The following is a 26,379-nucleotide window of genomic DNA, read 5'->3' on the forward strand; positions in this document are numbered from 1 at the left end:
ATTCACAAGTTTTACTTATTTTAAAATTTGAGTTATTTTTTAGATTCTTTTTTAGAGGCTCCTTGTACATTATGGATAGAAGTAATTTGTTATATGGGTTGCAAATATTATTGTTCAGCTTGTTTTTGTTTTGTTTATGGTAACTTTCATATTTTTATATAGTCAAATCTATCAATCTTTTTATAGCTGCTGGGTTTCACAACTTATTTACAGACTGATACGATTCTAAATAAAAAGCAGAACACGAAATTGTATTTTCAATATTCTCTTATGTTACAATTGTTGGAGTGGGGGACAGAGGGAAGAAAGAAAGACAGGAGGGAAAAGGGAGAGGTGGGAAAAGCTAAAAGAAAACGATTACAAGTTTATTTCTAGGTTATATGTTTATGAATGATTTTTCCTTTTTTGTATTTTCTAAATTTTATAGGAATTACGTATTACTTTGATAGCCAGCAAAAAGTCATAAAATATGTATTTACATCTTTTGGCTTTAATCCTTTTCTTTGGTCTCTCTACTGTTTAAGGTTGTAATTCCCAAGGAAGATGTGGAGGGCAAGCGATCTACTGGTAGGAATGGAAAGGATTTATTCTGGAACCCAGGCCGTAAGGGAACGTTGAAAAAAATCACCTGACTCGCTTAGGGAATGTGAACATTTGTGGACTCAGAATTCTGACCTGTTGTCATAAGCTCATTTTTTTAGCCACTGAAATTACCAATGCTTGTGGATAGCACTGGTATTTTCAATAGCCCTACGACATGTCCCTGTAGTCTTAACCAACTTAAGTACGAAAATGAGGCCCCTGCTAAAAGAAGCAACGTTCCCAATTATTAAATGAGGTCCCCATGCCATTTGTCCTCATGAAGTGACAATCTACCTGGCGTTTGTGAGGCTGATCTATTGCAACATCAGCTTAGGAACAAATACATGAAGCATGAACGTTCACCATTATGAAGGTAAATGCGAAATAACTTACTTTCCGGTAAATGAAAGTCGATAAAACAATTTCCAACCCAGGAAGTGTTAGAGGCTCCTTTGTGGCTCTTTTCCCCCTACCTTTTCATATTTCTTCCCAACAGCTATTTGAGATGGCAAATGATCACAAAAATGACTCCGTGGCGAGTCTGGCTATTATACTCCCTTTAAAACGGGGCCAGGGACTCACGAACTAACCCCCACAGGCCAGGTGCTGGGCTCTAACCAGTGCTGGTGTTTGGTGCACTTGATATGCAGGCCGCCTGTTTCCACCTTCACTCCTGTGTACACACAGGACCAACTTAACTTGAGCAAGGGAACTGAGAGATTGCCCCTTGCCTTGTCTTACGGTAGGAAAAATAAGTGCAAAGAAAACATTCGTTGACTCTCTGGACAAATGCAAGAGGCAATGAGTTTGGTTAATGTCCGCACTGCAGGTCACACACCTCCTCAGGACCATCCAGTGAATGAGCCATCAAACCGGCAGCTGAGCCTTCGATATATATCTTTTCCTTCCACACGCCCCCACTCCCAGGAGGGTTGAAATTCCCTGGCTGAAGCGGTACAAATTTATTTAGCGCTCCTTACAGTACTCTTATTTTATAGTTGCCAAGAAAACCTCTCTCAGCGACACTTCTTGCCAAAACGCTTCCTACGTGATACCTGACAGCATTCGATGAGAGCCGGAGGCAGGGTGGAGGGCTTCAGACAAAGACACCAGGGAGATGACAGCCCCTTGGTGGTCAGCGAACTCCTGGCCATTGGGCCTAGCTCCGACCACACAGAAAAGATGCCGGGCCCAACGGCATACCTGGACTTGATGGTCCAGGGGGCACAAAGTGATCAACAAGCTGAATCCTGCTTTAACTCCGCAGGCCCCCCGACTGCAGAGAGCCGAGTGCAGCTGCTCCATGGAAAACTACCTGCCAGGGCAGCGTGGCTTCCCAACCACAGAAATCCAACAAGGAAATGGAGGTTCTCAGCTAGCAAGACCGCAAATAGCATCAGTGAGTCACAGGGATACTGAGAGCCTGCGAGCTGGGGTCACGGTAGGCGGGGAGGAGACCCTCCCTGGCTGGCCGTCTGCAGGGCACGTGCATGAAGATGAAGGATGGAAAGATTTCCAGTAAGGAGGAATCAGAGCGTGGCTCCCTCCTAAGCAGAAAGATTTTAATGACAATCAGGGCAGCTGTGGAGGAGTGGGGGAGATGGGCAGGGGCAGACGGATCCTACCAGGTTTATGTCGGACACACGGTGCCAATACCAACAAACGGGTTCACAGAGTGAAACTCTGTTAACGTTACCGGGCACACAGCACTAGGGAAATGCTAGCCATGGTTTCTGGAGACAATGGAGACAGTGAGACATCTTAACTTGTCTAGCTGCGGCTGGTTCCCTCTAAGGAAACCCAAGGCTCTTCTGACTAATGAGACTAGATCCTGTCACTCGGGCTGGTTCCCTGAAGCCAGTCCACTGCGAAGAAACAGTAATGTCCCTCCTCTGCCAGGGTTACAGCTTGGGGCAAACAAGCAGCAGAAACTGGTGCAGCCATTTGCTGAAGGAACATGCAGCCTTGCAGACCACGTGAAGGGGGACGTGGGTACTGCTGGGAGGGGGTGAGGAGGAATGTTTTATGACAGGAAGGAGTAGAGTTTATAGCCCCGACCCCCCCAAAAGCAGGCTGCTTTTGGCAAATGGCTAAACACAAATCTTTGCCAGCATTAGTAATACCTTATGCAATAGCAATTTCAGAGGGGAGGGGCTGCAAGAGCAGGGGAGGGGTGGGGAGGGAGGGAGCCCTCGGACGACCTGAACAGGAACTTTTGGCCACAATCAACAGGTCTCATCTGGTTACCTGCTCTCCCTATCCGAGCAGAAACCTGAGCCATCTAAACGGAAGTCTCTGAAAAAACCCAAGGACATCTATTCAGAACCACTCCCAGGCCCTCAGAATTGAATAGGAAGCTCACATCTTAGTCCTGGATTATAGTCAGTACTGCTTTGTTTTCTAATGATGTTTTGCATAAAAAGTCTTGCTTTTCCCAATCAGATTACAAACTCCAAGGGGAGGCCTGGAATATTCCACAGCTCATCCCCAGACTACTGATCACAGGCTGGACTCAGGACAGCAACACACATCTGAGTTCCTTTCCAAGAAGGAACTTTACTGATTTCCTCCTAACGCTGCGCATGTCAGAGAAAATGTGCAAAGCATCACATTTCCCCCTAAGATATCTCCCTTTGGGAGAAGTCATTGCTACTTCCTGAACACCTACCTAGTCTGTTCCCGGTACTTGGTCTTGTAACCAAAGAGCCCAGGATTTTCAAAACAGACATTTAAGTTGTTCACTTTGAAATATGTGAGTACTCGTCTGTGGGGACACTGTCCAAAGACTCGCCAATTTTATGTAGTAGTATTCTTCTTAATAAAGGTGATCTGTTAAATGCGTAAGAGTCATCATAACTTCCTAAGATCTTAAAAGTCAACAGAATTCACAAATCAGGGGGAAAAGTATTTTTAGCTTGTGCATCTTATTTTTACTTTAGAAAGTATCACCAAACTTGTAAGCAGAAGTAGCAGCTGGACATACTTTTTGAGAGGAGACTAACATTCTTCTTGCCTAAATGCTGGACTAATCTTGATCCAGTAAATAAAGGCTATTTCAGTTTGGTCACTTTCCCCAGCTCCTCAGTTTCTCTGTTAAAACACTGTTAAGGTCACAAGGTGATCAACCTTAGTCTAAACAGTTACTAACCCCGGATTTCATTCCATAAATAACCCATGCCACAACATTATACATATTCCCATATGTACATTACAGAGGCAATTAAAGACCTTTTGCAAATATAAGGTTTTATGCAGCAATAATAGTGGGGCATATTTTCCATTTCCTAGGGAACCATAGTCCATGCTGATGATCTGGTAACAAATCCAGAGTGATCAATTCTGAAGACAGAGCAAATCTGGACTTGTGGCCAAGAATGATGGATGGGCAAATACTCGATTACGCCCTTATGGAGCAATACAGCCCCCATTTGCCTCTTTCAATCTGCTTCCTTCCCCCTCCCCCGGGCAACCTTAGGGAGGTTATTCGACTGACTTTTGTCTGCCTGTTCCTAGGAAGTGGTGTAGTGTGAGGTTAAGGGACTCTGGAGCCAGGCATCCTGGGTTTGAGTCTTGGCTCAATTCTCTACTAGCTGTGCGATCTTGGGCCATTTACTTAATCACTCTGCGTATATTTCTTATCATGAAACACAGATAATGAGAGTTCCTGCCTCATGGGGAATTATGAGTGTTTCAAATATGAATTGCTTAAAACAGTGCCCACAATGCACTGAAGTGCTATGGAAGCATTAGCTATTATTTCCTCGTCAACAACAACAACAAAGAAACACATAACAGATAACAGCATGGCCGGTTACTTAAGATTTTTATGAGAATCAAAACCAATAGAGAGGATACACGGACTTTATAAATCCTAAGTAACTACGGTAAGCTTTTGAGTTTGAGGCAGGGAGGTCTGTTAGGTTATTAAGTGACACATCTGGCTTATAAACGGCTCTGCGGGGAAGAGAGCAAGAAGCCAAAGCAGCGTGCCACGCAGTGCCCCAGCCTGACGCCAACAACGAGCCAAACGTCTCAAGAACTGGTGCAACCCCATCATCCAACACCTTCGTCTCCTTTGCACGTCTTTGCTGAGACCACTTTCTGAAGCACTAAGATGTAGGAACAAAGATCTCTGTCCAGCATCAGCAGCCCTGACCAGCACAACGAGAAAAGGTGGGCTTAAGTTGAACTGCCAGGCAGTTCACTACAGGTGATCCATTCTTTCAATCAGACTAAGCTGGAGGAGGAGAGGGAAGTCACTAAATCCTGTTGTTGGCTATCAATACCATCGCTGTGGCTGGGGACATTTATTTCCATTCTGAAGAACCGACATGGGATCCACATCTCACAATGCAATCAAATAAAACTCAACTGGTACACCCAGTCCTCGTTTTCTACTACCCTCTCCCTGCCTAATTATCTAGGACATAAACCCAGTTATGGAGATGGGTCTCGTACATTCAATGATGTGATAAAACCCAGGTCCTGCAAGGTCACTTTTGGGAGATGTTGTTTCTAATTGTTCACTGTTTAAACAATATGGTGATAAATGAAGGTATCTTTTCAGTGTGTCTAAATCGATTAATATTTTTTATCACGTGTTTTCACAAATGAGCAGTCAACTCCGGGTACCATTTAAGAATTTCTATCAAGGCCACTGCACTGGTGTTCACCTTCCTTTACCAAAGGAAGCCAACAACGGTCACAGGTATTCAAAGGAAGGGGCAGGCAGAGAGCATAAGTTCCAAAATCCTGCCTCGGGCTGCTATTTTATGATTCTCATTTTCCCAACTAAAATGTGATCTCCAAGGCGATGCCTCCTTGTTTTCATTTTTCTATCTTTGTATTTTTGAGTTCCCTTTGGCGCCTAACACTGTGCTTTGCACCTACTGAGCCCCTAATAAATGGCTGATATTCTTTTTTTTTAATAAATCTATCTATCTATTTATTTATTTATTTTTGGCTGCATTGGGTCTTCATTGCTGCGCAAGGGGTTTCTCTAGTTGCGGCGAGCGGGGGCTACACTTCGTTGCGGTGCCCGGTCTTCTCGTTGCGGTGGCTTCTCTTGCTGCAGAGCACGGGCTCTAGGCGCGCGGGCTTCAGTAGTTGTGGCACGCGGGCTCAGTAGTTGTGGCTCACGGGCTTGGTTGCTCTGCGGCATGTGGGATCTTCCCAGACCAGGGATCCAACCCATGTCCCCTGCATTGGCAGGCGGATTCTTAACCACTGCGCCACCAGGGAAGTCCCAATGGCTGACATTCAGAAAAGCATGCTCCCTCCGCCATCTGGTGTTAGTTTGGTCCTGAGACCCCAAAGAAGCTGGATTAAGGGAGGACGTGGGGGACTCTTAGGAAGCTGGTTGATTCTGGTTTGTGCTGGAACCCTGGCACCCATCTGGGACCTCTGGAGCAGACATGAAGCTGCCATTGCCTACTGGGGTCCTGTCTTAGAGGTGACCTAGGACCAGTACAGTACCCCAGGAACCTTTGTGGCTCTGAACACACTTTCAAGTCCACCCCACTCCAGACATGAATCCTTCCTGTCCCATCTAGAACCAAACCAATTCCATCCAAGAGAGAAAGGTAAACTGGCCCTGCTTGGTGACTGCCTCTTCATGTTGGGCTGATAAGCGAGAGCAACCTGTGTTCCTGTAGAAGGAGGATATTAAAAATTCTGTTGACTTCCTAAACAGGATGTATGTGAATTCAACTGACTACTACAGGACACAGTGAACCTGGGAGTGGATTCTGTCATTAAGACGGTGGCCATGAGCGGAGAGCACAGGCAGTCGGGCCGGCTGGCTGAGTGCTGCTGGGCAGTGTGCAGGCTGGCATCTTGGTGCACCAGAACCTTCTGAGGGACACACATCCTACCCTCTCCTCAGAGGCAGCACGGGGGTCAGGTGGTCAAGCTGGAATGCAGGTACTATCTGGTGCACTGTCTAGTCAAGGGACAAGGACGCTTGTTCCAAGCAAGAAAGCAAGGTTTCTTGCCTCAGCTCTGCCACCTCTCTGGGCCTCAGTTTCCTCATCTATAAAATGATGGGATGGGACTCAGTGACATCCCCTCTCTACTGCTCACATCCAGTCAATCACTAAGAACTGACAATTACGCCTCCTGACTATAGTTAGAATTGGATGCCTTCTCTGCACCACACTGCCATGGTCTCTATTCAGCCCATCTCTTCCCGGGTGGATCACTGCACTTCCTAACTGGGCTCGCTTCCCCTTTTCTCCTCCATTCTCCATGCTCTACCAGTTGTTTTTCAGAACTACAGTTTTGATCTTGTCCCTTGAACGTCTGAAACTTTAAGAGGCTCCTGTCTGGTTGTAGCATCCGTAATGCTCCACCACTGGGCCTCTGCCTGCCCTGCCTACACTACTTCCTCCCTACACTGTCCTCGCCTGCTTTACATTCCCAGATGAGCACCGTGCTCTCTGGTGGACAAATGCTCTCTGCACCTAGAGCAGCGCTACTCAAAGTGTGGTCCGCGGACTGGTACTCACCTGCAAACTGCTACTGGCCCACAAGGACGTAGAAAATGAATGAAGTAGCAATGAAGTAAATAGAAAACTTGAGAATCAGCATGTAGAAGCTTTTATAACTCTTCAACAGTGATTTTATGTCTGTTGAACCTAATAAAAATTTGGGCTTCTATTTATGTCTTTTTAAAAGTTCATTTTTCTAGTAATTTACTTTTATTACATTTTATACAAGTATTGGTCCTAAATGGATTGGAAAGGAAGAAAAATCCAGTGGTTTACCACCGCAGATAGTTTGAGGAGCTCTGGCTAGCATCTTTCTTCCTTCTTCTCTACTGGGCTTGTCTGACCACTTCAGTCTCACTGAAGCCTCTGTGCCTCAGAAACTTCCTGCGTCCCTTCCTTGGACAAGCATGTCTCTCCTCTGTGCTCCAGGGGAATTTGCTGCATACTTCTAATTACAGCATTGATTGCACTGACTGTAATTGTTGTTTTCCCTGCAGGTCTCTCCCATGCTTAATTCAGCTCTCTAACCTCAGAGCAAGGTGCCTGGGCTGAGTGGGCAACTAAGTGCTGATTAAACTGAACAAGCCCTAGTTTTTTACCCTAAACTCTGGTTACATGCCCTTTACCCATACACTCCTTGAGTATAAAATCTTCTGGCCAGTGTATCTCCCTCAAATACCTAGTTGGTGTTCTGTACATAATGGGTGCTTAGGAAATGAGGGAGAAATAATGGGAGCTGCTTTCTGCATTTGGTGGTGACTTCTTCGCGCCACGCAACCAGTTGTACTCAATACCCTGGCTCTCAATCTAGTCCTAGAGTTAATACAAGAAAGCTGGGCTTGTAGGTTACAACAGCACATGACTAATGTGTGTGCCTGGTGATTAAGCATCCTTGCAAAAGTGTAGTATTATAACCAGCCAAGACAAATTACCCCTGTACATTTTGCATAAAATTAAAAGGTCAGTCCGGGAAGAAAAGGAATAATAAGATTCCTGAAGTCCTTCATCATGTTGAAAAGCTCATCTGATGTTTTTTGTAAAAGGCATCTCATGGAAAACTCCAAAACCAGAAGGGACAGAATATTACAGAAGAATCGACTTAAAATCTCAGAAAATCCTTTAAGCCAAAACTAAAGAACACAATTCCCATCATATGGGACCACTTTCTTTTTGAAAGTTGATAAATCCAAAATTGTCACTGGGAGCCAGTGGTTCCCTGCATTTTCCAGAGAAGGCAGTCTGAGGACACATTTCCTGAACCTCAGCCTCCTGGGTTCTACTCCTAGATTTTCCCTTTGAAGCCATGGAAAAATTCTCTCCCCTCCTCTCTGCTTCAGAGAACTTTCTTTTAAAATAGTTATGTAATCGCCCGCGTTTTCAGGATGTAGTGTATGAAATTATCCCAAGACTTCATGAGGGCTTCTGAAGCCAGGGCCCCTAGGTTCACTTATGGTTAAGAACCAAACAAGCAAGCCCCAGAGACAGAACAAGTGATTTTTTTTCCCCTGTTGGAGAAGGGAGTCTTCCTCATTCAAATTAAAAATAAAGGATCAGCTGATGAAAGAAAAATCACCAACATTTAAGATCTGAAAAAAGTGATTATTTTGAAACAGAACATTCTGACTGACTGATGTAGGTAATGTACAAGCCATGGAGTTCCACCCACTCTGATGAACCCCAGTTTCACTCTGAGTTTTACGGCCATTCTGAACAATGTGTTATCTGCCTATAGGGCCTGGGTCCCGTTGACACAGATGTGAACTCGGAATGTTTGGTCTGGGTTACGTGACACATTCCTGGCCAGGAAGGTGGTGCTCTCTCTCCTCCTGTAACTTTCCATCAATGCAAACGAGGTCACAGATGCCGGGAGGCAGCAGCGACAGGTCTACATGGGAGATACTCATCAGCCAAGGCGGGGTTCGTGCTTTCTCTTCTGCAAAGAGCGTTCATACCATCCTGCTGGCACACGTCGGGGAGGCCACAGATGAGTCGAGACACCCTCCAAGCCATTGCTCTGGGGATGTCTTTTCTTCCTTGCATGGCTCAGGAGGCAAGAAGCTTCCTCTGCCCTTCCAGGCCCTCAGAGGTCAGGACTCAGGGCCATCAGAGAGGTTCTGCCTGTTCTGGGCTGGGAGTGGCCCCAGCAACTCCTGGCTTCTGGCTGGAGCCGAATGTGACAGGGGTGAGTGGCCTGAGGGCGTGTCCTTTCCTAGGGACAGCGGACATGGCCCGCCCTCTTGGAGCCACCGGGGGACGCTCTGGAGTGGGCATTCCAGAGACATCTATTCACTCTGCATGTTGCTCACCTGCCCAGTATTGGCTCTCAGGGAGCAGAGCCACAGAACTGATCATTCTAGGTCCTAACCGGATGGAGGCTGTTAACTCTCCCATTGGCTGGGGTGGGGAGAAGCCCGTGGGATATGTGAAAAGGGGAAACTCAGGGATACTATTTGCAGGGGCTCCACCTGAATCCTTAAACCGAAGTAAGATGGGAGTTCACTGAGTGGGACTACGTTGTCAGGTAAATTCCAAAGCAGCTAATAAACACAGTCTTCCTCACGTCTCTAACCACTCCTAAGTGTCTCCTTTCTGGGCCCCTCCTCCACCCTCCCTTGAAGGGTAGGCGGTTCCCTGAGGTTCTGTTCTTGGCCCTCGCCTGGGTTTATTTCCAGCACAGCTGCTAGACCATATGGCACCTTTGTGCAAATCAGAGAGAGGCACCCTTTTCTCAAGACGTGTTACCGCCATTGCCTAGGAAATTCATAGTCATCACACACATCATCACAGACTCTGACGGAGGGGCATTCCCTGGAGTTGCTCAGCACACGGTCTGGCCAGTTGTGCAGTGGAAGCCCATGGATTCAAATATCACCCTGGACAGATGGCTCCCAAGTTGAAACCTCTACCCTGACACCTCTCTCTGGAGATCCAGAGATGCCTGAGAAGTTAGCCATTAACTGATTTGGGGGCAAAGCTACCAGGGATGTGTCAACCCTTCAAACCCAAAAGGATGAAACTGGACATTACCCACTGCTGTCTTCACTCAGTTAAAAGTTATAAAGCAGAAACGAACACACCATTGCAGAGCAATCATACTCCAATAAAGATGTTAAAAAAAAAAAAAAAAAGCTTTAGAGTTCTCTGCGGGAAATCTCGGAGTCATCTTGAATGCCTACTCCTTGGTCCCCATATGCAATTCACCAGGGTCCTCTCAGCTTTCCCCCCACTCCATCTCCCATCCCTCTTCTCTCTCCATCACTGGCACTGGCTTGCTTCAAGCCATGACTAGGTCTTGCCTGACTTACTCCAAGGACTCCTACCTGAACTCCTGGCTTCTGGACTCGCGCCTCTGCACTCTATTTCACACAGCACACTTATTTCCTATTAGTCTCTTTCCTCCAAAGCTTCTGATGGTTTCAACTGACGGGCCAATAAAACCCAAACCTCCTAGCCCACATCCAAAACCTTCCACGTTCTCATCCCAACTTACCTCAACTGCCACCCGCCCCCTGCTCTGGTCCCTCAATCACATTGAGTCCTCGTGATTCCCCAGCACAGGACACTGCCTGCCCCCAGGCCTCTGCCTCTACTGTTCCAATTACCTGGAAAGTATTTCCGTTATTTTGCTGCTAACTAAAAACCTATGGCTCAAGTGGCATCTCTTCTCCAAAGCCTCTGCATCAGAATTAATAGCTTCCTTTTCTGTGTTCTCATCGCATTCTGTTTTCGTTTCACTTTGACCATTTATGGTACCATGCCTTAAGCTGTCAACTTATGTATGTGTTTGGAGCCCCCAGCAGACTAAAGCCTTGAGGGCAAGGACCCTGTTTTATGTATCTTTTGGTTTTCAGAGCCAAACCCAGTACCAAGCAGATGTGCAGGACATACTGAATGAGTAACTGAATGTTGGAGACGGCTCCTTCACGGTCAAACAAAGGCCACGGAAAGACTTAACGATGGTCTACTCTGAGCCTGCATGTTGCAAACCCCAGCCAAACAAGGGAAAATGAGTGCACCACAGTATGTCAGGCGGGGTGAAGGGTACTTTCCAAACCAAAAGGTCCATTTAAGACAAACATGCATTGATGCCATAACTCACAACCTGCATCAAATGTGATTCCTGGAAACCAAAAGCTCTTGGCAGGGGGCTGAGGCTTGGCAACTTGGAAGCGAGTTGGCAGGGTTTGGGGCTTCTTTCTGAAGTTCCCTTCTGCCTCTGCACAGCTCTCCAGACCCTGGACTCACGCAGCCCTACCGCCCATGTTAATAACACATTACAGGAATCTGGACATGACTCAGGATAATGCTCACCTTGGGAAGGTGAGAACGTGGATGGGAAAGAAGTGCCGCCAAATGGGATGCTTACAAATCTAATTAGTAGCACCGCCTTGAGAGCAGAGCAAAAAAACTGACTATAAGTTCTGAGTGAAGTAATGCCCTCAAGCTCCACTCTTTGAGATACATTTACAGACACGAGAAATCCATCTAAGAAAGACCATTTACCACATAGGGTCTCATGTGTGAGACAAACCCAACCACCTGGCCAGCATTTTTTCACCTTTATCCTATGTAATGCCAAACCTCCTCTTATCTGAGATTGGGTTCCCCCATTTGGGTGAAAAGAAGTGACCAGGAGCGCAAATCTACCAAGACAGAAACTGGGGAGGGGTAGACTGACTTTGCTTTTCTGACACAGTGGAAAATGTGGGTGTCTGCACATACCACTGCCCTTATATTCTGTCCTCATGCAGAAGCCTGACTAGCACAGAAAAAAAAAGGAAGAGCTTTCAAACGCTTTTCTGGCCATCTAGATTCCTGCCTCCTGGATGGATGTCACTAGGATGGCCTTGATAATATCATTAACCAAGCCATCCTCCATCACTGTGCCTAGAGAGGGGGAAAAAAACCACCCCCCTATCAATACCTAGAGAAGAACAAGACTCCAACCTCTGTATAACCTTGATGCTAAGATCTGTGCCCACTCCATCCCCTTTAATGCTTTTGCAACAGGGGAGTTTCTTGAAACTAACGACAAAAAAACTTGCCAGTTGCCAGTATCCTCATTTTCATCATATCAGATACCATCAGCATCTTGTGATCTTTGGTTACTTGGAATCAAGGATATACAGTAATTTTCAGTAGGCATTCCCCTTGTCAATAGCTGTGTTAAAGGCTGGGGGAACCAAAGGGAAGGAGCTACTAACAGGGAAATTACGACTTATGCATATTGATTCACCTTCAAAGAAAACAGAGTCTAGGTATTTCCATTTGAAGACACCAGTGCCTTAAAAGAGGCTTTGTGGAAGGCCACTGGCTGCAGGAACTTTCCTACTGCATTAAATGTCTGTTCAGGAGGAGTCACTGTGTGGCCAAAGGGAATAAGAGGCAGTCAGGTTCCTTCTTAGGGGTTGTTTTTTTTCTTTCTTTCTTGGTCTGAGAAAGAGCCCCATGGAGCCATAGGGCAGGTGACTGATAGCCTCTCCCATCCTTCATGAAAGTCTCGGTTAAGGATAGTGTCTGGTTTTCTAGGAGACTCACTCTTGGCACTGAAGAGAAATTTTCTGGGAGACTGGCAGTGGGTGGGTGATGGCTAAAGAAGAAGGGAAGATGAGCTTTCCAGAAGAGAGCCCACTCAAGAAGCCAAGGCGTTCAGACTTGGCTTGGGAGGGTCATCATCGCTCACTCGAAGGAGCCTGCATTCCAGGGCTGGCATGTATGGTAACACCACGTACCTCCCCGACACCCCCCAGCTGGGGCTGGGAAACTGCCACAGCCCCTCTGATTGGAGGCCCGGGGCCACAGCGTGGTGGAGTTCCTCCTGCTGACTCACGGGAGCTCCACAGAAGTGTGTAGAAATTCCATGATGAAAGATGATCTTCGTGACATTTCTGCCAGTGCTGGGATATTCCATCAGATTTCCTAGAGCAGAGTCTGGCCGCCATCCAAACTCTGGAGGGATGGTTCAGTGTTTCCAAAGTGAGGTGGAAAAGCTCCCTGTGGTTGTAACATTCTAATACATACTGCCCTCGTTTCCTCCGGGGACCCACGAGGGGACCTACTGCAATGGAAGACTGAACCAGGCCTGTGGGCACTGATGTGGAGCTTAAGGACATCTGGGAGTTTTGGAGGAAGTGAATGAGTGGCCAGGGCCCAATGTGGTCTGGCCTTGGGTTCCTTGTTTTTCTTTTTTAAACTGAACTTAGTTGTACAGACACATGAGTTCTATTTGGTTAGAACTGTGGGACTGTAGTGTCCCCTTTGGTCCCTATTCTGAAGCTATTTGAGTCTGAGACCCCGTTCAGCCACAAAAGAAGTGGACAGAGAGGTAGCTGTCTGTCTCTCTCATCTCCCCTTTCTTTAGCTCTATCGAGTAAAATGAAACATGAAAACTGCACTTATTTCCTTCCATGTCATTTTCACGAGCAATTACTTTTACTTTTTTATATGTTTACACTAGAATACATGCTTCCTGTAGGCAGGGTCCTGGCCTATCTTGGTCACTATGATATCCTTAGACACAAAGTAGGTCTCAATGAGTATTTGCTACATGAATAAATGAATGACTTAACAGATGCATAAATAAATAGATGAATGTGGATATATTAAAGTATCATGCAAAGGACATAACACATGGGACTCAGGGAAAAAGCAATTTTCTTCCATGTGTCTTTCAAATGAAGATAGTGACCAATGCTAAAAAGATACTTTTAAACAGTTAATAACTAAATTTCCAATTCATGGCCTGGGAGAGAATAGTCCATGAAAAGAAAATGCTGGGGGAATTCCTTTCCTACAGAAGGGGGACCCTCTAAACTTCTAAAAAATAGCCCCTTTTCTTTGGTTCTGCCATCTCACAGAAAGAAAGAAAAAGTTGTAGAACTTGGACACCTCTTTGTAGGGTAGCTGTGCAACGTATTGTCCAAAATGGGCCTCTGAGTAAAAGGGGGGCGCTATTCAGGGGGAATCACAGGAGCAAACTGGGACTTCCCTGAGAAAACTAAGATACGGGGCTGACCTCCCTCTTCACCAGGTAAGCTACCCACTCAGAGTTAAAGCAATTTCTTGAAATTCTTCTCTTGAAAGTGCTTGTTCTTTCCTGAATTCTTCTCATCTTAACTCTTTGCTGAGTTGTTATCTTGAGAACTCATTCTTAGGAAGTACAGTATCTTGAGCTTCTCTGGGAAGTTATCAGTTCTAGAGTTAACTCTTTACACACCAGGTGTGACCCAGGCCACCCTTCCTGGATCATATATCAAGTGAGATACTATGAAAATGCTCTGCAGAGTAAGCCCTCGATGCTTCCTCTTTCTTTTCATGCAAACAGAACATAAAAATATACCATAGCTGCAGCAAACTGAACAAAGCCCAGCAGCCCCTCAGACAGGCTTCAGAGGGAACGTGCTTTTTAACATACTCACTTCCTTTGGTAGTGCCATAGCACAAAGATTACACTCAGCCTTCCCAGCCATAAAAGCTTCAGTTTTTCCCATTCTTGCTGCCAAAGCTGAAATGCCAAGAAATGCTGGGAACTGTGATTATACACACTTCATATTTTACACTCTGAAACTCCAAGGAATAAGCTGTGGAGAACAGAGTCCTATTTCTTAAATGGCAGCTGAACAGATAGGGCACTCAAGCTTTGCGGAGCGCGGCTGAGTATTTGCATGGGGAGAAACAAACAGAGACCTCACAGATTTTTCCCGTCTGTGTGGACCTTCCTGGCGTGTGGGGCAGACGTTGGCTAGCTTTTCTCGTTTCTTTCTTTTTTGCTATTTTTTAACTTTCTGAATTACTCATCCAGATTCTTACGGGAAAAAAAAAAAAAAATCAATGCCACACATATAAGTCAGTCATAAGGAAATTCAGCAACTGCCTCTGACAGGTTTGAACCTGTCTCTTCACAGACAAGAAAACAAAATTTCAGTGTTCTTTAGGCCCAAACTGAATCCCCCTTTTTTTAGAGTAGCAATAAAGCGGCCAGCCTGACAGCATTTAGATCTCAGGTTTGCTTTGTCGAAATTTTCCTCCCAAGCTGTAAGTTAAGTCTTAAGTTAATTTCACCACTACAGAGTATTTTTCTCAATTCCAGCATCCAGTGTAGGAATTAGAACAAACACACACTAACCAAAAAAACTGGTCTTCCTTCCTCCCTCCCTCCCTGCCTTCAAGAATTAACACAAAAGCCCTGGGTACCTTACTCAGGAAGGGCTCATGATGGCAAGAGCTGTTCTTCTAAAGGGTGAATTTCATGACTCACTCATCACCTGCTTTCCTCTATCGCCCCCTCCCATTTCTTTGTCAAAGGAGTGTTAAAATCCTCACTCAGGGCAAACTTGGGAGGGGCCAGCTTCTCATTGCTTGGATTAAACGACGATTTAACACCCGCTCTTGCTTAATTCACAAGATCTGGAAGGCTTCCACATGTTTACAGAGCATAAGAGCTCACGTCTGATTTTTTTTCCCTCCCTTTGCCAGTGCCTGCTCCAGTGCTTTGCAGAGAAAGGGGTTTGAGAAGCTGCTGGTAAATGACCACTGTGCACCAAAGCAAAGCGAGCACCACGCAGCCGGCGTGGACGTGAGTGCCGCTGCTCCTTAATCCCGTGATAAACACCGATGCAGCTACACGACGTGTAGGGCTGGAAATAAATTTCTCTTTGTAGCTATATAACTGCAATAAACTTTTATAAGCCTGTTGCATGATCTCAACAGACCTGCACAGTTTCTCCAACAAGAGCAGAATTCTTTGCAGGTTTGAACCCTCACCCACAGACCTTGCTTGGAAAAGAGCAGGAGTCTCAAAACTGCTAGCTTTCGTACAGGAGTTTAGAGCTGGTCTTTCAAAAGGCTTAGGAAATCTTCAAGTGTATCCTATAGCACCATTTGTTTTTCGATAGGAAACACAGAGCTTGTGTATATGTAAACCATTTCTGGCAGGACATACAAGAAATGGGTAACTGGTTGCCTTGAGAAAGAAATCAGGAAGCTGGACTTAGCTTTCACTGTAATCTTTTTAGAATAGCTCAATATTTCTTTTTTTTATCATATGTATGCATTAACCCATCTAACTAAGTTACATCGACACTGCTCTTTAGTCAATAACTAATACCCTGTTGATACCCATCTTCATATCATTTATCTCCCCCAATGTGTTCCTCTGGACAAGCTCAGTAGCTAGAAATAAAACAGAAATGAAGAGAAGAAAGAAGAAATATTGCTATACCATGTGCCAGAAATGGAGGGATACCAAATGAAAATGAACAAGGAAACCAAAGCTCTGGATGCCAAGCCCTGATAGAGCCGTGACAAATGAGAGAAAGAGCCTGAGGATCTTGGCTCTTCATCCTGCACCCCCTGGAGAACATCCCTTCCCTTGCTGACAATTCCCTTTCACTCCCTACTGACTGATTTCTCCTCTTCCTCTGCCCATCCCCCACTCGTTTTGCTTATTTCCTTTAAAAATATTGGTTCTCAAAAATCACAAAGGTAACACTTTCTCACTACAATCAGTGTGATACAATATGAAGATACCCATCGAAAAATTAAGAACCGTCCACCCCATCCCAAACTTGTTTTGTATCTGCTCTCCCACAACTTCTTCCATGCACATATCTATGTACAGTTGGGTTTTGCGACCTTTTTTATTTTTAAGCAAAAAATGGGACTTAAATGAGCATATGAACCATTTAACTTATTTTTCTCACTGATTTATCTATCAGGAAAAAACCACCCAGGTGAATAAATGTAAATCTAACTCATTCACTCTTTCAATAGTTGTATAATATTCTGCAGGGTATACTGTAATTTATTTAACCTTTCCTTATTAAATCTGTCCACCTCTTAAATGGGTTCACTGTTCAAGTTTCTTCCCTGGATCATTTTCTTCTTTATAACTGATAACATGTATGGAGAATTAACTGACACCAGATATGGGGATAAACAAGCAGCATGAATTGAATTCTCAAAATAACCTCATGGGATAAGCAGAACTGTCATCCCCATGTTATGCATTAGGAAACTGAGACTTAGAGGAATTAAAGAGTTTACCCAGTATCACAGAGCTAGTACACTGGGGAGGTAAGTTTCAAATCCAAGTTTGATTCCAAAGCCTTGCTCTTAACTGTAAGTCAATACTGCCTCATTTGCACACTGTTGCCACGCAATCAACCTGGAGCCTGTGGCCACTGTCTTCAACGTTAGCCTGGTATTTACAACTTTGAGATGGGTCAGTTGACTAGGCGTTCCACAGGTACCTCTAACTCGAGGTGTTCAGGTCTTCATCTCCCCCAGCCCCACACCTGTGCTCATCCTCTGCCTCATCTTTGCAAAAGGAAACTCTGAAGAGCCTATTCTTTTTTTTTTCTTTGCGGTACGCGGGCCTCTCACTGTTGCGGCCTCTCCCATCGCGGAGCACAGGCTCCGGACACACAGGCTCAGCGGCCATGGCTCACCGGCCCAGCCGCTCCGCGGCATGGGGGATCTTCCCGGACCAGGGCACGAACCCGTGTCCCCTGCATCGGCAGGCAGACTCTCAACCACTGCGCCACCAGGGAAGCCCTGAAGAGCCTATTCTAAAGTCACATTAACAACCAACTTCCCACCATGCCTGCTACCCCTATAATCAGCATCAACAAAATTCAATTAAAGCCCAAGTCCTATTTAAGAGGAATAACGTGAGCTATTAACATCACAATTCACTTTAGTTAACCAATTACTAGTTATGATGCTGCTGATTTTACTAGAGAAGAAGAATATAACACAAACAGATACTGAATCAAGAATGAAAAATTACATGGATGGCTTATGATTGCTCAGAAATCAGTGATTGCAAAAAGATAACCAGAATGAACAATATCACATGATCATATTTCCTTCTTTGACAGGTAAACTACATTGGAAGAACCAGATTGCCTCCAAATATCTGAAAGGCTTTCTTGTAGAAGATTTGTGTTTTTTCAGTTTCCTCCTTATAGGTGGTTCAGAACCAGTGAACGGAAGATACTGAGAGATACTGTTTGGGTCGATACAAAGGTGAAATTTCCAAGTCATTGATGCCTAAAAGTGGAGGGAACAAGTTCCTTTTAGTTTGGAGGTGTTTAAATATAGACAAAATGACCACTCAGCAGGCTATTAGGTATTCATGCTTTGAAAAAGAAGGGTATATAACTGTGAACTCCCTTCCAATCCCAAGGCTCAAAAATTGTGTCAGTGGGACATGGATCAGGGAAGCATCAAGAATGTAGGACAGAGATTCTATATGTGGAAAAGCGGGTTTGGAGGGATATTCTGAAGGTTGGAGGAGCAGTGCCAAGGGAGGAAAGAGAAATGAAAGGTTATACAGTCAAACTGCCACCTTCCCATTTTGAGCACCATGCACACACTTTGGGAACCGGATCCCTCAGTGATGTCATTCTCCAAGGTGTGGGGCAGTTTGCCTGTCAGTTTCACTCACTTTTCTTTGCAGCTGAACCCAGAAATTAATCAGTGTCTGAGCATTTTTGTCAAACGGTAACAGGGTGCTTGCACCAATTTATATTTCTTCTTAGGAAGTTTGCTGATAAGTAAAATTTGACGTTTGCAAGACAATGGAAAAAATTCCACCTTCAGGCAGACTATTTATCAAAAGGCAAACAGTTCCGCTTAGCTATTTCTCCTGCCAGGCTTAAGTACTGGGATCCAGGAGGAGGATTTGGTCTCAACACAACTGGAAAACATACCCTCCAAGACTAACATACACGGCTCAGTGAGCCAAAAGAATGACAATGCCCTCATCTAATCCTCAGCTGTTCTCTCGCGTCAATCCATGGTGTGTTCAACTCCAGCAGGTACTGTTCTCCTCAGGGCTGAAATTATTTCCAGGTAGATTTTGTACTATCAAGTAGTTGCAAAGCACCTTGCTTCACATAATAGAAAATGTTGAAAATTGAATAAACATATGAATGAACCACTGCGATGGACTGAATGGCTGCATACCTCCCAAATTCAAATGTTGAAGCCCTGACCACCCCATATTTGGAGATGGGGCCTCTGGGAAGTAATTCAGGTTAGATAAGGTCATGAGGTTGGGTCCCCCATGATGGGATTTGTGCCTTTATAAGAAGAGATGTTAGAGAGCTTGCTTCTCGTCTCTTCTCCACCAGGCATGTGAAGATACAGCAGGAAGGTGGCTGTCTGCAAACCAGGAAGACAGGCCACACCAGACACCAAAATGGCCAGCATCTTGCTCTTGGACTTCCCAGAGTCTACAAGTATAGACATAAATTTCTGTTGTTTGGGCTTCCCTGGTGGCGCAGTGGTTGAGAGTGTGCCTGCCGATGCAGGGTACACGGGTTCGTGCCCCGGTCCGGGAGGATCCCACATGCCGCGGAGCGGCTGGGCCCGTGAGCCATGGCCGCTGAGCTTGTGCGTCCGGAGCCTGTGCTCCACAGCGGGAGAGGCCACAACAGTGAGAGGCCCGCGCACAGCAAAAAAAAAAAAAAAAAAAAAAAAATTTCTGTTGTTTAAGGCATCCAGTCTATGGTGATCATTATGGAAGCCTGAGTAGACTAGGATGATGACTCACAGACAAGGAGTGATCACAGCCTGAAGGCCAAGGCTTGACAGAACTTAACTGGTACAGCAGCAGCAAGGTAACTATTTTTGATATAATCATGTTGCAAAACTCGTACTGGGGTATATTCAATATCATATTTGAGATTCCCTTTTGAAAATAATATTTTTAATGATTAAAAAGACAATGTTTGTTCAATGTAGAACATCTGAAAAGCATTAAAAGGAAAGTAAAAACCACCTACATTCCCTCAGATACTCAGACAACCACTGCTGATGTGCTGATAAACACCCTCTTGAACTATTTTCTCTACAGAGAATAAAGCTGACAAGGAATGAGGTCTTCTGGGGGGTTTCTTCTGAACCATGACCATCACTGCACTCACAAAGTCACCTTAAAGAACCCCATCCTCTTATACTCACAAGGACGTTACCGAGAAGTGGTTTTATTTTCAGGATCCTAATATGGATATTCACATCCTATACTATCTATATAGAATCAACACTGGTTGCCTATAGGGGTGATTAGGGATTAACTGAAAGGAGCACAAGGAAACTTTCTGGGATGATGGAAACGTTCTATCTGTTATTCAGAGAATTGATTACATATTGTGTACACTCATCTACACCTACCAAATTGTACACTTAAGATCTACGGGGGTGGGGGTGGAGTGAAGTGGAAAGACAAATACAACCCACTGGGTAACACCAATACTCATCATTAAAACATGTGCTTTGATGCATTTTTCCAAAGAATGCTCAAAAGGTGAACATTACTGAGCATGTACTACATACCAGGCTCTGGGCTAAAGGCCTCACATGCACCACTCAGGTGTGCATTTCTAGGATCTGCATTTTATCAATGAAGAAACTGAGGCTTATAGCGGTTACGTAACTTGCTCAAAATTCCACAGCTCGGAAGTGGCGAGGCAGAACTGGAACCCAGGTCCCTCAAACCCCAGGAAAAAAAGTTATAATAACACGCATGCCTTTTGACTCAGCAGTAATACCTCCAGGAATCTGTTCCAAGAAAAGAATCAAAGACTGATCCAAACAGATGTGTACAAAGATATAATAAATTCACCATTATTAATAAATCAACTTAAACGTACTATAAATTAAGTAGGTCCATATGGTAGACCACTCTGTATCATGTAATATTAGGTTTAAAAGAGAATGTAAATGACTTTCATGATAGGGGAAAATGGTCATGACAAATTAAGTGAAAAAAAATCAGGTTAAAAATGTATATATAGTATGACTTCAGTTTTGTTTCTTTTTTTTTAAAAGTAAATACATTTTAAAACTCTAAGGAAATATATCTGAAGAAAATGATTATCTTTCAGTGGTAGGGTTATAGGTTATTTAATTTAAAATTTTCAACAGTTACTATATGTTACTTTTGTAATTAGAGAAGAATCAATTTTATTTTAAAAATAAAAAACACGGGGAAAAGCATTGCTCTCACTAACGAATGTATACCCGTATACCCAAGACTGTATATACACATCTTTATGAGAAAAATATCTTTGTACAGTCCCTTAATAATTTTAGGGTATTGATGGTATTCGATAACTTACACATAACTGTAAAAAAAAGTGAAATCACCAGGATTTCTAACATAGTCATATAGGTAAAATATACATGATAGGTTTAAGGAACTTACAAAACAATGTCTGGTTTGTAAAAATGATCTTGAAGAAGTTTTTACCTTTCCTTTTAGCAGAAAGGCATAAAAAAAAAAAAATGGAACAGGGCTTCCCTGGTGGCGCAGTGGTTGAGAGTCTGCCTGCCGATGCAGGGGACACGGGTTCGTGCCCCGGTCCGGGAAGATCCCACATGCCTCAGAGCGGCTGGGCCCGTGAGCCATGGCCGTTGAGCCTGCGCATCCGGAGCCTGTGCTCCGCAATGGGAGAGGCCACAACAGTGAGAGGCCCGCCTACCGCAAAAAAAAAAAAAAAGGAACAGATTACTGTTGAAGTCCTCTGAACATAGCAGACAGACCTGGTGTAAATCTGAGAGGAATTAGCATCACCTAAAGCAGAAAAGTACACAACTTAAGTTTTCTACAAATTCTATGGATCTAAGTCATCCAGTGTAGAAGGGTCATGGCAGAGACCACCACTGTTTCTCAAACCCAAGTACCGTACAGCTCCTTTTGAAAGAACATGTGAAGAAACACGGATAGACATGTCTTTTCCTATGAAATATCTTTCGCTTGAGAATTACAATCACAAGGAAGAAATTTTTTCTTTAGAGTGAGTGAAAGATGTATGTTATCATCAAAATGAAAATCCAAAATTTTTAAATCCATAAGAATTAAAACGATCATTTGAAAAATACTACTATGGATGCTCAAACATTCTTTTCGGTAGGTCAAATTCTCAAAAGGCATTCATTTATAAAAAAAAAACAAAAAAAAAAAAACTACCTTGATTTCTCAGCAAATCATGGGTTTGGACCAGTATAATAGTGGTGATAGATACTGGGTTAAAGAGGCATGGTCCCTGCTCTCATGAGGCGGCCCATACGCAGAGAGGCATAGGCCAGGAAGGATGCTGAGGGAAGGGTATTACAGGACACCGTGCGAACAGAGAGGGTGGGCACCCAACCCAGACAGAGGTGGGGGGCAAGGGGGTCCAGGAGAATTTCCCATTAGAGGTGACAATCTAAGCAGAGACTGCAGGGATCAGCAGGCATTCCCTTGGCAGAGAGAGGGAGAAGCGTTCCAGGCAAAGGGAAATGCGTGTTCCAAGGCCTGGAGGATGGAGGAACTGGCACCTTCCTGGATTCAAACCTGAGGTGGGATGATAGAGTTCCACCACAGGCTGCATAACCTTGAGCAAGTTACTTCCCAGAGCCTCAAGTTTCCTTATCTGTAAAAGAAGGTTGACACCATTTCCTTGGAGAGATGTCATAAGAAGGCAAAATTAAATAGGTACCACTCCTTTACAGAGGTGTTTGTCCTCATGAGATAAATGCTCAGCACACATGGCTATTATTCTGTGTGGCAGAATCAGGGAGAAAGCTCGGATCATCTCCTCCGCTCTGCCCCATACCTCTCTGTCCAGCCATCCTTGACCTCGAAGAGCACATGCCCCTCCCACAGTGTCCCTGCCGTTCCTTCCACCCGGAATGCTTTTCCCCACGTTATTCATAGAGAGCCTGTTTCCTCGCGTCCTTAGGTCTCTGCTCATCTGCTCAAAGAGCCCTTACAAGAGAAGCCTTTCTTAATCCTCTGTGTAAACAGTAAAACCATTCTCCTCAAACTTTATCTTCCCTGACATAGCTTTTTCTCCACGGAGTTCATCACCCCGACACTCAATATACTTACTTTTTGCTTGTCTGACTACCTGTGCTAGAATTTAAGCTCCTCGAGGGTAGGTGGTTTTGTCAGCTTTATTTCCAGAGCTTTGAACAGTGCCTGGCCCACGATGTGTACTCAACACCTAAGTGTGAAAGGAATGAATAAGTAACCCAAGCTAGAGGGCGGGGCCTTCCTTTATTCTTCTTTTAGTCTCTGAAGGTGTGACATAAAGCTTTGCATTAAGTAGGCATTTCATAGGCATTTGTTTAACTGTACAACTGAATCACTTTTTACAAATGGCAGTGTTCATCTGGTACCTAAAGATCAACGATTATATTTTTAGAGCTTAGCAAATGAATCCAAGATTGTGTTTAATTATAATGAAGCAGTAGATTGCTGGATCAATTTGGTGGGGAATACAGCAAGACTGGTGGTCTGATTTCATTAGCCAGTGGAATCAATTAACACATATATCAATTAGTCCCAAATAACCACAGCCTTTGTTCATGCAAAGGTCAAACACTGATGATATATGCCAGGATCAGTATTCTGATCTAATAAGTGAAGTACAGAAACAATCAAAGTGTTTCAGGGCTGAAATTTCTTTCTGTCATTAATCTGGATCCTTGGAGAAATTGTACCAGGATATTTACTCCAGTGATGGTCCAAGAATGTTCTTGAATCGCCCCTCAAATGAACAAAAAAAATTTTGCTTCAATACCAGAAAAAGTAAACTCAGAATGAGTTCGACTGTTTCCCCCATACATTAGAGAGGCAGCTGACATTTAAACAAAATGCAACAGTATAGTCTTCAAGTTTTACAATATGTCCCCAATGCTCCAGGGCTTCCTAAGAAACTATCTTAAGGACTTATGATAAGTACATGGTAACTATATTAACTATACATGATATCAAAATATGGCTAAAATGCAAAGAAAATTATTTGGCTTGAAAGGAAAGCATAACCATATTTAGTTTACTGTAAAAAGATTGGTCCCCTTTCAGCTTTTGGCTCAGAGGAGGCCAGGGTGCAACTTTCTTCATCCGTCCCGAATGCCGGTTCATCTGACACCAGCTGCCTCCACCATGCTGCCTAAGTTCGACCCCAACGAGATCCAAGTCGTATACCTGAGGTGCATTGATGGGGAGTTTGGTGCCACATCTGCTCTGGTCCCCAAGATCGGCCCCCTGGGTCTGTCTCCAAAAAAGGTTGCTAATGGGCTTCCCTGGTGGCGCAGTGGTTGAGAATCTGCCTGCCAATGCAGGGGACATGGGTTCGAGCCCGGGCCTGGGAGGATCCCACATGCCGCGGAGCAACTAAGCCCGTGAGCCACAACTACTGAGCCTGCGCGTCTGGAGCCTGTGCTCCGCAACAAGAGAGGCCGCGATAGTGAGAGGCCTGCACACCGTGATGAAGAGTGGCCCCCGCTTGCCACAACTAGAGAAGGCCCTTGCACAGAAACGAAGATGCAACACAGCAAAAATAAATAATTAATAAACTCCTACCCCCAACATCAAAAAAAAAAAAGTTTGGCGTTTAAAACAAAAAACAACAACAACAACAAAAGGCTGGTAATGACATCGCCAAGGCAACTGGTGATTGGAAGGGTCTGAGGGTTACAGTGAAACTGACCATTCAGAACAGACAGGTCCAGATTAAGATGGTACCTTCTGCCTCTGCCTCTGGTCATCAAAGCCCTCAAGGAATCACCAAGAGACGGAAAGAAGCAGAAAAACATCCAACAGAGTGGCAGCATCACTTTTGATGAGACTGTCAACATTGCATGACAGATGTGGCGTCCATCCTTAGCTAGAGAACTCTTTGGAAGCATTAAAGAGATCCTGGGGACTGCCCATCTGTGGGCTGCAATGTTGACGGCTGCCCCCCTCACAACATCACAGATGACATCAACAGTGGTGTGGTGAAATTCCCAGCTACAAGAACTACAAAGAAAAATAATTTAATAAAGGATTATTTGACGATCCCCACGCCTCCAAAAAAGATTGGTCTTCAGAGGGTTGATTTTTACAAGCCACAACTCCAATTTCTGTGAAGAATTCTCTATTTTTGAGGACGCATCATGAGCAGTTTCAGCTCAAGCCTACGCTACAGAGAAAGTGCGAATCTGCTGATAGCATGTATGCAAAGAATAATCTCTATCGACGTGGCATGTTTCAAAGAGCTTTCACATTTCCATTTCCACCTGACTGGAGCTTCATCAACACCCTACAGGAAAGCTATGTCAATGGTACCCCATTGGACAGAAGGGCACACGGGCTCAGAGTGTTCAGCAACCCACCCACATCCTCAGGACCAGTATGAAGCAGGGCTGGGACTAGCACCTAGGTCCTTCTGAAAACCAGGCCCAGCATTCTTTCAGTTCAAAGCGTATATGCTGCCTCTCAAACTTACTTTAAAATAAGTGATGCTTTTCTATTTTTTTTTGTAGCATTATATTTTAAATGGAATTTTACTTTGGGGACACGTACTCTAAATGATGCAGTATATCAGTATTTTGTGTAACCACAGAGCCAAATGTAGGCAGCTTCCCAATGGGGCCTGATTCCCTAGGGTTCTGTCTTTAGCTCAGTGTTCCACTGAAGACACTGTTGTTGGATGATCTCATCCAGTCCTATGATCTGAACTAACAGCTATGTCCTGATGACTTCCAAATATTTAGTTCCGGCCCCCCTTCACTGGGCTTCAGACTCAAACCCATCTGCCCATTTAGCATTTCCACTGGGATGTGTCTCAAGTACCTGACATCTTATGTTTCCAGTTCTCGTCTTCATTTTCTGCTGAGACCTCTTCCAAGGCTCACGGTCTCTCCTAGCTAACGGCACCATCCATCATCTATTCAAACTTCTAACTAAACACCTAGCAATGACCCCAGGTTTCTCATTCATGCCCTGGGTCCACCTGGTCACTAAGCCCTGTCTGTTCTACTTGCTGGTATCTCATAAGTGTATGCCCTTCTCCTCAGCCCTACCGTCAATATCTTAGTTCAGAGCCTCCTTATCTTCTTACCCAGAGCACCGTAACAGCCACAAACTGAACCTTCCCCTGCTGCTCACATGCACATGTCCACACACTCCCCCCACCCCTGCCAAATGCAGGTAAAACATAAATCCACTCACTCATGTCATGCAACTTGCTGAAAATTCTTCAAAGACTCTCCTTTACCTGCTACATAAAGCCAAATTTCCTGGTATGAAATCTGTACCTGACAGTGCAGGTTTTCTATCAAATAACTATTCTCCTTCTTTTTCCTTAATAAGAGAAACTCAATTTTCAGTTAGAACATAGCCATGTAGTAATTTCCTAGCCTTCACTGAAGTTGGTACAGCCATGCGACCAAGTTCTGGACAATTCCATGGTAAGTATTGTGTGGAAGTTCAGGAAGGATCCTTAAAGAGAGCTGACTCAGCTGGAAGGAATGCCCTTTGCCCTTCTTC

The 26,379-nt window shown here is 44.6% G+C and overlaps 1 protein-coding gene and 1 pseudogene across 1 annotated transcript in view; one reads left to right on the plus strand and one right to left on the minus strand.

Moving 5' to 3' along the window:
• PRKCH (protein kinase C eta) overlaps positions 1–26,379 on the minus strand; it is a 223,568-nt gene that overhangs the window by 30,010 nt on the left and 167,179 nt on the right. The window lies entirely within an intron of this gene.
• LOC136143090 (large ribosomal subunit protein uL11-like) lies at positions 23,941–24,977 on the plus strand (annotated as a pseudogene).

This window comes from Phocoena phocoena, chromosome 2, assembly GCF_963924675.1.
Source record: "Phocoena phocoena chromosome 2, mPhoPho1.1, whole genome shotgun sequence".
Taxonomy (NCBI): domain Eukaryota; kingdom Metazoa; phylum Chordata; class Mammalia; order Artiodactyla; family Phocoenidae; genus Phocoena; species Phocoena phocoena.